Here is a 12,365-nt window from a genome sequence, read left to right as displayed (position 1 = left end):
GAGGCAATGAAGAGTTGTCCTGCCAGTTTCATGGGAGGTTAGATCTGCCAACACCTGATCTCAGGCTTCTGCACCCCAGAAGATAATGAATTCTTGTTGTGTGAAGCCTCTTGGTTTGCAATTTGTTATGGCAGGCCTGGCAAACTAATACAATGACTATACAATACCATCCGATGGGCCAAAGTTTGGCAATGCATACCCTTTGCATATGGCTGCAGGAGCTATAAGAAATTACAATTATTTTTTCTTTAAAGAAAATCAAAACAAAAAAACCATTGGGGCACCTGCCTGGCTCAGTCAGTAGAGCATGTGACTTGATCTTGGGGTCATGAGCTTAGGCCCCACATTGGGTGTGGAGCCTACTTTAAAAGAATCAAAACAGAAGTAATTTTTCTTGTTGGTTTCACTTAGTGCTCAATTCTACTTTGGGAAGTCAATAGATGTAACTTGAGAAATTATCAAAATGTTACATCATCATTCAAAAGATACTGGTCAACTATAAACAAATAACATGTATGCATTATACTATCTAAAGTACCAATATCTAGGGGTGCCTAGGTGGCTCAGTTGGTTAAGCGTCCAACTGCAGCTCAGGTCGTGATCTCCTAGTTCATGAGTTCAGACCCTGCATTGGGTTCTGTGCTGACAGCTCAGGGCCTGAAGCCTGCTTCAGATACTGTGTCTCCCCCTCTCTCTGCCCCTTCCCTGCACATACTGTCTCTATCTCAAAAATAAATAAACATTAAAAATTAAAATGATAAAAATAAAGTACCAATATCTAAATATAAATGTATGTTTAGAAAACATGGATAAAGATAAATTGATATCTGAATTTAGGCTTTTTACGACACTGTGACAGAACAACAAAGAAAATACTGAAGTTGATTTATGGAGGCTGATTTTAACATTTTTATTAATAAGCAAAGATATATCTGTCCAGATATAAATACTTAGTTTAATTGTCACCCCCACAAAAAATATAGTGGGACCATGAAACACACATTAATAAAAAAGTCTGTAACAGTGGGTTAGAAAAGAAGTCTTGGGACAAACAGTATACAGACTTGTAAAATTAAGCACTACTTTTTTTTAAATTACTCATCTTAAATAGAGAAAGAACTGGGTAAAAAGAAAATATTGGCATTGGTGATACATGTTTATGACAAATCAAAGCTGCACATTATCTCCAAAATTCTGTGTTAGTAAATATAAATTTAAAGTGATTTTTATGTAACATAAACATTCATTTCTATAAAGTGTATAAATGACATGGAATAATAAAAACCTTAACAAACTCTTAATTATAATAAAATTAAAAGTTTTGAAAGCAATTTCAGAATGAAAGTAATAAGTTATGGTATATACAACATATTTTTAATACAGCAGATTACTCAGCCTTATGGAAGAACAAAATCTTGCCATTTTTGACAACATGGATGGACCTCAAGGACATTATGCTAAGTGAAATAATTCAAAGAAATGTTGTATGATCCCTCTTATGTGTGTAGTCTAAAACAAAACAAAAAATGAGTAATCTAACTTTATCCCTAAAGAAACTAGAAAAAGAACAAATGAAGTCCAAAGTTAGTAGAACAAAGGAAATTAAGATCAGAATAGAAATGGACACTAAAAAAGAAACAAAACAGATCAATGAAACAAAGTGCTGATTCTTAGAAAAGATAAAATTAATAAACCCTTAGCCATATTGATTGAAAATCAGAAATGAAAGAATTAACAACTGATGCCAAAGAAATATGAATTATGAGACTATGAAAAATTATATTCCAGTATTAGACAACCTAGAATAAATGGATAAATTCCTAAAAACATAATCTTCCAAGACTGAAAAAGAAATTTAAAAATGTGATCAGACTAATTACTAGTAGAAAGTTGAATCAATAATCAAAATTCCCAACAAAACTCCAAGACCAGATGGCTTCACAAGTGAATTCTACAAAAAATTAAAGAGTTAATATCTATCCTTTTCAAACTATACCAAAAATACAAGGGGAAAGAAAATGTCCAGAGTCAGCTAGAAGGTCAGCATGACCCTGGTATCAAAATCAGACACAGACACTACAGAAAAAGAGACCTACAGGCCAATATCCTTGATAAACATAGATGCAAAAATCCTCAACAAAATATTAGCACACCACACTCAATGATACATTAAAAAAAATCATATACCACGTTCAAGTGGGATTTGATCCTGGGATACAAAGATAGTTTAATATCTACAAAATCAATGTTAAACACTATATTAACAAAATGAATTATAAAAACCATATGATAATCTCAACAGATGCACAAAAGCATTTGATAAAATTCAACATCCTTTCATGATAAAAACTCCTGAGAAACTGGGTTTAGAGGGAATGCAGCTCAACATTATAAAAGCCATATATGACAACCAAAAGCTGATATTATACTCAGTGGTGAAAAACAGATCTTTTCTTCTAAGATCTGAACCAACAGAAGGATGTCCACTCTCATCATTTTTATTCAATATAGTCCTGAAGTCCTAGCTGCAGCAATCAGACAAGAAATAAAAACCATCCAAATTGGTGTGGAAGAAGTAAAACTGTCACTATTCACAGATGACATGATACTATAGAAAATCCTTGAGACTCTAAAAAAGATCCATTAGAATAAATGAATTCAGTAAAGTTTCAGAATACAAGACTAATACACAGAAATTTATTGCACTTCAATAAATGAATAATGAAGTAGCAAAAAACTCTAAGAAAACAATCCCTTTAAAATAGCATATAAATAATACCTACGAATAAATTTAACCAAGGAGGTGAAAGGCCTGTACTTTTAAAACTGTAAAACACTGATGAAAAGAACTGATGATGACACAAATGGAAAGATATACCATGATCATAAATTGATCATAAACCATACATACCATAGTATGGTTAAAATGATACTACCCAAAGTAATCTACAGAGTCAATGTAATCCCTACCCAAATATCAACAGCATTTTTCACAGAACTACAAAAAAAATAAACCAAAAATGTATTGAGCCACATAAGATCTCTAATAGCCAAAACGATCTTAAGAAAAACAAAGCTGGAGGTATTACAATCTCAGATTTCAAGCTATACTACAAAGATGCAGTAATCAAAACAGTATAGCACTGCCACAAAAATAGATACATTGATCAATGGAACAGAACAGACAGCCCAGAAATGAGCCCACATTTACATGGTCAGTTAATCTACAATAAAGGAGAAGAGAATATACAAGAGAGGGAAAACTGGTCTCTTCAATAAATGGTTTAAGAAAACTGAACAGCTATCTGCAAAATAAATAAATAGGAAAGAATCTAGATTATTTTCTTGGTGGATTCAAAATGGATTAAAGGCCTAAATGTAACCTGAAACCATAAAAATCATAGGCAGCAATCTTTTGGACACTGCATCAATCTTAGCAACATTTTTCTAGATATATCTCCTCAGCCAAGGACAAAAACAAAAATAAACATTAGGACGACATCAAAATAAAAAGCTTGTATACAGCAAAGCAAACCATCAATAAAATGAAAAAACAACCTACTGAGAGAGGACATTTGCAAATGATATATCTATTAAAGGGTTAATACCCAAAGTATATAACTCAACACAAAAAAATCTGATTAATAAATGGACAGAAGACATTTTTGCTTTGCAAAAAAGACATAGATGGCCAATACATGAAAAGATGCTTAACACCACTAATCATCAGGGAAATGGAAATCAAAATCACAATGAGATATGATGCAATGGCTAGTATCAAAAAAGACAAGAAATAATAAATGTTGGCAAGGATGTGGAGAAAAGAGAACCCTTGTGCACTGTTGGTGGGAATGTTAATCATGCACCACTATGAAAAACAGTGTTAAGTTTCCTCAAAAATTAATAATAGAAATATCTTAAAATCCAGTAATTCTACTGCTTCTTATTTACCCAAAGAAAATGCAATCACTAATTTATAGAAATAGGCACCCCTATATTTATTTCAACATTATTTATAACAGTCAAGGTATGGTAGTAACCTAAGTGTTCATTGGTGGATGAAAATGTGGTACACAAACACAATGGAATATTAGCCATTAAGAATTAGATCTGGCCAAACCATAAGAGACTCTTAAATACAGAGAACAAACTGAGGGTTGATGGCGGGGGCGGGGGGGGGGACATACAGGGGAGGGGGAAAATGGGTGATGGGCATTGGAGGGCACTTGTTGGGATGAGCATTGGGTGTTGTATGTAAGCAATGAATTATGGAAATCTACCCCTAAATCCAAGAGTGCAGTGTATACGCTGTACATTAGCTAATTTGACAATATATTTTAAGAAAAGAATTAGAACTTGCCATTTGTGACAACATGTATGGACCTAGAGGGTATAATGCTAAGTGAAATAAGTCAGACAAATTCCACATGGTTTCACTTATATGCAGAATCTAAACACAAACACTCATAGATACAAGGAAAACTCGTGGTTGCCAGAGGAGAGGAGATGGCAGGGAGTGGGCAAAATAGGTGAAGGACAGTAAGAGATATTAAACCTATAATATAAATAAGCCACAGGGATGAAAAGTACAGCATGAAGGATCTAGCCAACAATATTGCAATAACTTTGGTGACAGATGGTAATCACTCTTATTATGATGAGCACTGCATAATGTATAGAATTTTTGAATCACTATGTTGCACACATTCAAGTAATATAAAGTGTATGTCAGCTATGCTCCAGTAAACAAAAATAAAAGGATAGGCATCAGAAAAAAAACAAAACAAAAATAACAAGTTCATAGATACAGAGAATAGATTGGTGGTTAACAGAGGTAGAGAGGTGGAGGGTGGGAAAAGTGAGGGAAGAAGGTCAAAAGGTTTTAAGATAAATCAGTTCATTTAAGTAATTAAAAATGAGCAAAGCTACAAAGGGAAAAATGAAAATATGTCCATTTTCTATTTTGTTTGCTTTTCTGTACTGGATAGGTTCTGGCATTATCTTCCATTATTCCACCAGCAGTTGGATGGATATTTTACACATTGTTATTTTTTGAGAGTAGATACTAGAGGGGTAAAATATATTACATATAAATAACTTTATTGCACAGAAATACGGATACCATATTGGATATGGATACTAAATATGGATACCGTGGATTTTTTTCTGTGAAAAAATTAAATATTATTCCTTTATTACATAATAGAAGATACCGTTACACAAATAAGTAAGTACTGCTTTTAATTTTAAGGAGATCAAAATCTGATGAGGGAAAACTACCTGCCTTTTCCTCTTGCTATGTCTCCCAACCTTCCCACCAGGGAATTCTGTTGCTAATCTGTGTGATTTATATGGGCATCTGTGCCCTGTATTCATGTGCATACTTTATTATTTCATTTGTTAACATGATACCCTTAGGGTTTCAGATATACTTTATTAGAAAGAAGTCATTATTGGCAAAGCATTATTTTAAATAAACATCAAAATAGTTGTGTGTATATTTACAATCAACATTACTGAGCTAGAGGTATGAATTGAACTGATGTTCAGGTTGGGTATCATTTGCTTAGGTACTATACCTTCCACTTGATACAATCGAGTTTTCTAATTACATGAAATTATTTAGGGTACTGTCATTCCTAGAAGGTATGGAATGACATGATCTCTATTAATTGCTACTGATTTCCTTCTCTGGGTAACTCTAGGATGGAAGTAAAGGAAGCAGTGTCTATAATCATTTGATAAATGACTTCTGTTTTTAAGGATATCTGTGCACAACACTGAAGATCCTGTAAGAGACTGTTATGGTACATTGTTCCCTTGCTATCATTTTCAACAGCCTAAAATTAGAGTATTAAGAGAGATCCTAGGATGCAAAATACATTTTTTAGCCACTGAATTATATGCCACATCACTTGTCTGCTTAATGAGAAACAGGTGGCTCATTTTCAATTGCTACCATTTATTCCTTTGACATAAACTTGTTTTCCTTACTTTCATGGTTCTTTAATTTGCTTGTTATATTATTACTCTCTGAAGGTAAAACTAGAAATTTCAAGAATGGTTGGTATGAATTGCCTTGTACATCTGTAACAAAGTGTTCTCAATGCCACAGAAAGTTTCATAAAGAAAAACAGAAATGAGTAGGAAAACTGGCAAAATGAATTTCTAAGATACTAAGGTGAAACTTAAGCAGGGGAAACTAATTTCACATACTTATTTTAATCTAAAAAGTAGAAAAATAATTCAGAACTAATTCTTGACTCAATTTATCACAAATTGATATGCTATCATGCTAAATATTTCACAAGCACATCTAGGAAATTAAAATATGCAATGCCACAAAAAAATAAACTAAAATTTTAAAATACCTACCTTAACGTTATTAATTAGTCACTATCAACTTTGGGGTAGAATTTATTTTAATGTATGGAATATGCCATAAATCAACCATGAAGTCCTTCAAAAAGAATAAGCAAAATGAAGCATATTAATTGCAGAAGTTGTTTGGGTGATAATAATGTAACATGCAAATGAAGTTAAGGCCAAAAGTCACATTATAAGCAAATGAATTGCTTAACCTGAAACAAGACTGATGTTTCTTTTACTTTCATCAATAGCTTTTACCTTCTTTGAGAACAGGCTGTATCTTACATATTTCTGCATTATAAATGTCTTTCATTTATCTGGGCAAACTGTTATCGACTCCTTCCTGTTTTAGGTATACAGGAATAAAAACAAATCAGTACCCGCCAAAGGTCTCACTTATTCAACAAAAGAGATTCACATTAATTTTTTAAAATATTTATTGTTAATTATGATGACCTTCATTTCATTAAAAAGGCCTTAAAAGGTTATAGACTAAATTTTACCTACTGCAAGAAAGTTTATAGTTATTGCAAATTTTTCATAATTGCTTCAAAAATAATTTTGAGCAAAGATCAACTTTTGAGCAAGTTTTACTTTGTTTTTATTTAATTCTACTTTTTCTTAATCTTTGTCATCTTAAACTAGTTATACAATTTTAGGTCTCAGTTTGTCTTCCAAAAATGAGGGTAATAATAACGATCTGAAGGGTTGTGAGATGCATCTAGGTAACATCCAGGAGAATTGCATCTTACATAGAGGTTAGGTTCTAACGTCAGTCCTTATGAAAAAAAAATCTAATAAAAACTACCTTTAGGAATAAAACCCTTAAATTCCTCATAAGAATATATACGGTGTTGGGTATATAATCCTTGTACAGGAATACAATACTCATCTGTACTCTTTTGTTTTTTAATTCTTTTAATGTTTACTTATTTTTGAGAGAGAAGGAGACAGAGCAGGAATTGTGGGAGGGGTAGAGAGAGAGGGAGATACAGAATCTGAAGCAGGCTCCAGGCTCTGAGCTGTCCGCACAGAGCCCAATGTAGGACTCAAACCTGTGAATCTTGAGATCATGAGCTGAACCGAAGTCAGATGCTTAACTGACTAAGCCACCCAGGCACCACCCCCATCTGTAGCCTTTTAGATCAAAATGTGTTTCAGAATTCAGAATAATTTGTATTTTAGAAAGCTAGTAGATGCATGTACCTTTTGAATTAATACTTTTAAGTTGATCTCTCCCAGCACCTTGTGATCAGGCACAATATTTCTGCAATGTAATTGCGTACTAGAGTCATGTACATATTTGTAGGAAAGCTATCAAGGTAAAGGGAAGATCCAGTGTAAAGACATGGAACAGGGGACATTTTAGTGTTCAAGGAAAAATCAGAGGCAAGGTGTGCCTGTATCCATGTGATCAAGTAGGAGAGTGAGAGGAGAGGTGGTCATGAAGCTGACAGTGTGCCTGAACTGGATGGCCATGTCAGTCATTGATCCAACTGTACCTGTGTGATACGGAATCACTGTGAGATATGAGTATGGATATGACACCTGACATATTTAACAACTTTGGTTTCTATACAGAGATCGACTAGCATATGGGGGGGGGCAATAGAAAAAGCAGGGAGATCATTGAGGAAGCCTTCACAAAAATTAAGGTGAGAATTAGGATTGCTCAGATTATGTCAGTGACCTTGGAGTTTTGGAGAAGAAAAAAATTTAAGGTAAAATTGATAGAATTGGCTGACATATTAGATGTGGACAATGGTAGGGGTGGAATAGAAGGGAAGAGGGGAAAGAGGGAAGAGTTTCAAAGGATTTTTACTTGAATAACTCAAAGCATAAGATTTTCATTTGTCAGTATGGGAATAATATAAGAGCAGTTGATTTTTAATATATAAAAAAAGTCAAGACTGGTTTTGGCCATGTGTTAGGTAGATATATAAGGAATGATGTCAAATAGGCTGCTGAGTGTAAGGATCGAGATAGAGTCCTAGACTAGAGATATACATTTGGGAGTCTTCAGTGAGCTGAAAGAATATAAGATCACAAGATTGATGATGTTATACAGAAAAATGGATGATGACATAGAACAGAGAAGGGGAATAGGTCTGAACACTCAATCTAGGTCTATCTTTGAGAATATCAGAAAACAACCAAGAGGACTAAGAATAAGGTAGAAAACAAGATAGAGGAATGCCCCATGACCTAGTGAAGAAAGTGTTTCAAGAAAGGGGGAGTGAAAATAATTGTATGAGAAATCAAGGAGAATGAGGACTAGGAGTGATCATTTATTTTATAAATCAACATAGAAGTAACTAGTGGCCACCATGAAAGTTATTTCATCGTTCAGTGGTAGATATGAAAATATGAGTTCAAGGACTTTAACAATATAAGAACTGGAGAATACAAATAGACAAAACTTTAAAGATGATTGATTATATCACAATAATGGAATGGTAGTTGAAGCAAAACATAGGTTCAAGAGAGAATTGTTTTCTTCCTTTATAAAGAAGCTGAAACAGTATACCAGGAAGTATGATCATGATGGACTTGATTCAGCAGAGAAGGCAACTTATAGGACAAAGATGGGAGAATTGCTAGATCAATTTCCATGAGATAGGTGGGAGGGCATTGGATCTAGCACACAGGTAAAGGAACTGACCTTATTTAGAATATAAACATCTCATCTTATGGTAACAGAGGGGAGGCATGCAGGTTGGCAGAAGATGTTAAGATGCAAACTTATGGAATATGACTGAAACAATTTTCCCAGTGTATTAATAAAGAAGGTGGTTAACTCAAGATTGGGGAGTGGATTTTCAAGACTGGTAGAGAGAGGAGAAGGTAGGAGTAATCTGGCAGAGTGGGGAGGTGAACAGCCTAGGGATGTGTGATGAAACTGAGGCTAGACGTAATTAAAATGAGAATTGTGGGCACCCTAATGTACTTCTCCAGTAAAGTTAATGTACTTCCCCAGTAAGTTTAAGTGCCCAGAATGATACAGAGAGCAGACAGAGACGTGGATTTAACAAGAATTTAATTTTAACAGGTAAAAAAAGTGACAGAGACAAAGGGTTGAGTGTGTATAAAACAATGACAGTGTGGTGGACTTTTGACCAAACATAGATGAATATTTTAAAAGGTAAAGAAGAACCATGTAAAAGTGATGTATTTGATGGATCGTACATAGCAAAGTGGAGAGAAAATTATGGAGTCATTGCACTAGCAGGAATGTCCTAAAAGACATGAAATTTTAGGAAGCAAATGCTTAGAAATTAACTTATGAACAAAAGCTATGATTAAAAATAAAAATGTCCAGGCTATGTTTTGCATAGACTGCTGGATTAAAATGTATGAAAACAGGTATTTTGAGGAGAGGAAGTAAAGCAAGTCAAGCAGTCATTCATCTAAGAATTTAACACCTAGACATAGAATTTCTAATACCCTCTTTCCATGTAACAAAATTTTTAATCATAGCCATAAAAAACATACAAATAAGGAATAGGCAAAAAAATTAAATCACAGTCACTGAAATTTTTCTTTAACTGCATCTTCATTTACCACTCCTTACTGCTTTAACACTGGTATCATGCACTACCAAGAACAGAAATAATCCCAACAATTACAAACCATTGTGAACTTTCTTTTACAATGAGTACATACAGCCAAGTCTAAATATGTGAGGGCCAACTATATAGAAATGGGAGTTCCCCTAATTAGCTCCCATATGAATTAAAGTATTTACTAAAGAAGTGAACAAAACTAATTTGAAGCTAAATATAGAGTATGTTTTGAAACTAATCATAACTGTAATTGACTAGAATGTAGCCCACTGGGGTGACTGGGTGGCTCAGTTGGTTAAGTGTCCAATTCTTGATTTCAGCTCAGGTCATAATCTCACAGTTCAAGCCCCACAAAGAGCTCTGTGCTACAGTGTGGAGCCTGGTTGGGATTCTCTCTCTCTCTTCCCCTCTCTCTCTGACCCTCTCTCACTTGTGCTCTCTCAAAATAGAAATAAATAAACTTAAAAAAAGGATGTAGCCTATTAAAAGATTTTTTGAAAGGGTAGTATATTCTTACTGACATTGTCTAGAAATGCTGTCACATGGTAATAACATGCAGAGCAAGTTTACTCAGTGTTATTTTTAAATCCTCCACTGAAAATTTGCTCCTTATTATCTGTACCTGGGGGTAGAATGCACTCATCACTCTACTCTTAATCTGACCAGGAAATTAGAAGTATCCTGAATATACTGAAATCATTCATAAAGAAGATCATTACTATTGGAGAAAACAACAATAAACTGGGTTTAAAATGCAAGATAGAAGGGGAGTTTAAGAGGCCATAGAGATATCTGTGACAATGATAAATGTCATCTCATGAGCTTCTATGCTGTACATTTTAAGAGAGAAAGAATGGTCATATCTGGGTATGGCAATGAAAAACAAGATAGACTATTCTGTTCTAAGCCAATGGCCTGTGGACTATTGCGTGACATAGGAGATATAGCCCTCTTGAGAGGGCTACAGAGAAGGCAGTATTATCACAAGAGGGCCAGCATCTGGCCTTCCAGATGTACAAGATGGTGTTCACCTGTATTTTTTTCTCTAGGTAATATAGAAAAAGTGAAATATATCATAAAATAGGAAGTCTCTGACTTCACACTATCACCCCAACTTATCCACATGCAATTTTTAAACACCACTACCTCAAATGAGATGTGACAGTGTGCATGTGAAGGTGTGTTGGGGAGGGCAGTTGATTTCTAACATTCATATAGGAGTCACAATGTGCTAGTTACTTTCCATCTCCATGATGTGATACATATCTATTTCCACTTTACTCAAGAAACAATATACAACTCAAACCTTGTATTTTTCTTCCTCAAAAATCACACTGCACCAGCACCTCTGTTAGACGCAAAATGTTATATGATCCAAAGTCCAGAGAAAACATTGCTTTCTTTGCTGGCATTCTTGGTCCAGTCACTTCCTAGGACAAAGTTCTATACTTCTTTACTGTCAGATGTACCCAAAAATATCCAAGGAGAGATGACAAGACGTTCCCTTTGGAATATCAGTTAAATTTGACTGGATGATGGCTCAAAATTTTGACAGTTTACCATATTCAATGTTCTATGCTAAGTGCTTCGAATTAATGATATGTGGTCTTCCTTAGAATAGTCCTTTGAGGAAGACATAAGCAGATCAATTTGCAGATAAGGAAAATAAACTCTGGAAATGTCAAGTAAACTGCCCAAGTTCACAGGGCTTGATGAACTGCAGAGCAGCATTCAAATTTACATTATTTTTTATTACATGAAAAATACAACTATATACCAGCTTTCAAAATAAATTTTTTTAATGTTTATTTTTGTTTGAGAGAGAGAGAGAGACAGAGAGAGACCGTGTGCACGCGCAAGAGCGGGGTAGGGGCAGAGAGAGGGAGACCCTGAATCCAAAGCAGGTTCCAGTCTCTGATCACAGAGCCTGAAGGGGAACTCAAACTCACATATGGCAGGATCATGACCTGAGCTGAAGTCAGATGTTCAACCACCCAGGCACCCCTACACCAGCTTTCATAACTACTAAATATGAGACAGAGTTTCATGGCAGCAATACTTTAAGTATCTGCAGATTGCTCCATTCTACAAAAGCAAGACTTCAGAGAAAGTGGGTGGAAAGCAGGGTCACTCCAAAACCCTACCCGAATGAACACAATATGGAAACATCAAAAAAGACATAACCAAGGTTCTTTTTTAGAGGTCATATATCAAAATATTAACAAAATTTTTTTCTTAATATTCTGTAATTCCAAGGTCGCTTGAAAAAAAATACCATTTTCCCACTCCATATATATGTTTTTAATTTGTTTAATCTTTATTTATTTTTTTTTGGGGGGGGAGGGGCAGAGAGAGAGGGAGACACAGAATCTGAAGCAGGATCCAGGCTCTGAGCTGTCAGCACAGAGTCTGACAAGGGGCTTGAAGTCACAG

The 12,365-nt window shown here is 34.6% G+C and overlaps 1 long non-coding RNA gene across 2 annotated transcripts in view; it reads right to left on the bottom strand.

The window, feature by feature from the left end:
• LOC123382709 overlaps window positions 1-12,365 on the bottom strand; it is a 350,458-nt gene that overhangs the window by 270,714 nt on the left and 67,379 nt on the right. The gene's annotated exons all lie outside the window — the stretch shown is intronic.

Source organism: Felis catus, chromosome F1, assembly GCF_018350175.1.
Source record: "Felis catus isolate Fca126 chromosome F1, F.catus_Fca126_mat1.0, whole genome shotgun sequence".
NCBI classification, from domain to species: domain Eukaryota; kingdom Metazoa; phylum Chordata; class Mammalia; order Carnivora; family Felidae; genus Felis; species Felis catus.
This window is presented reverse-complemented; position numbering and strand designations above follow the sequence as displayed.